Below are 770 nucleotides of genomic sequence, written 5' to 3'. Positions count from 1 at the left end.
GCGGCGTGGCCTGATGACGTCACGTGACGGCGCGGGTGTGTTGCGTCCCCGCCGGGGTCGCGCCTCAACGCCACTGCCACTACATGCGCACGCAACTCCAGCCGTGCGCGGCCCAGCATCCCTGCCGTGTGACGTGCCCGAGGAGCGGGGCTTAGCGACGGACCTTACATAACCCCACTTTTACAGTAAGAAAAACCTTTGTTAGAGCTTAAAACATAAATCACATTGCCTTGTTTATTACTATTTTTTACATTAGTATATCTTTATTGAAGACCTGCACATTTAAAAGTGTTCAGTTAATTTAAATAAAGTATATGGGTTTATTCTCTATCAAATATGCAATCTTCTACAAAACCTTTCTTTATATCACTGCTTAATGCTAACTCCTATTGTCTCCAAGACTTTGAAAAAATGTGCTTATGGCTCTGTCTCCTTCCCAGTAGTATTAATAATAATAATAATAAGAAGAAGAAGAATAATAACACGATAGCAAGATTGATCAGGGCACTGGAGTTATTTAATCTCATGTTCCTTCCCCATACAGTATAGTACACTTAGAACTATGTTGATATTTGCCATTTGCAAACACAAAATACTGTATTCAAGGGATTGAATGCTGAACTACCAAAATTAAAACCCCCAAATAATTAAATGCAAAAGTTAACTTCCTATGGTGAACTTCTTGAAATAGCATGAGCAATGAATAATACTTTGTGTCTCTATACAGTGGCCCTCAGTGAGTGGCAGTGATTCAATGGTGCTCGTAGAAC

The sequence above is a fragment of the Ascaphus truei genome, chromosome 1 (assembly GCF_040206685.1).
Source record: "Ascaphus truei isolate aAscTru1 chromosome 1, aAscTru1.hap1, whole genome shotgun sequence".
Taxonomy (NCBI): domain Eukaryota; kingdom Metazoa; phylum Chordata; class Amphibia; order Anura; family Ascaphidae; genus Ascaphus; species Ascaphus truei.
Note: the sequence above shows the minus strand (reverse complement) of the source record.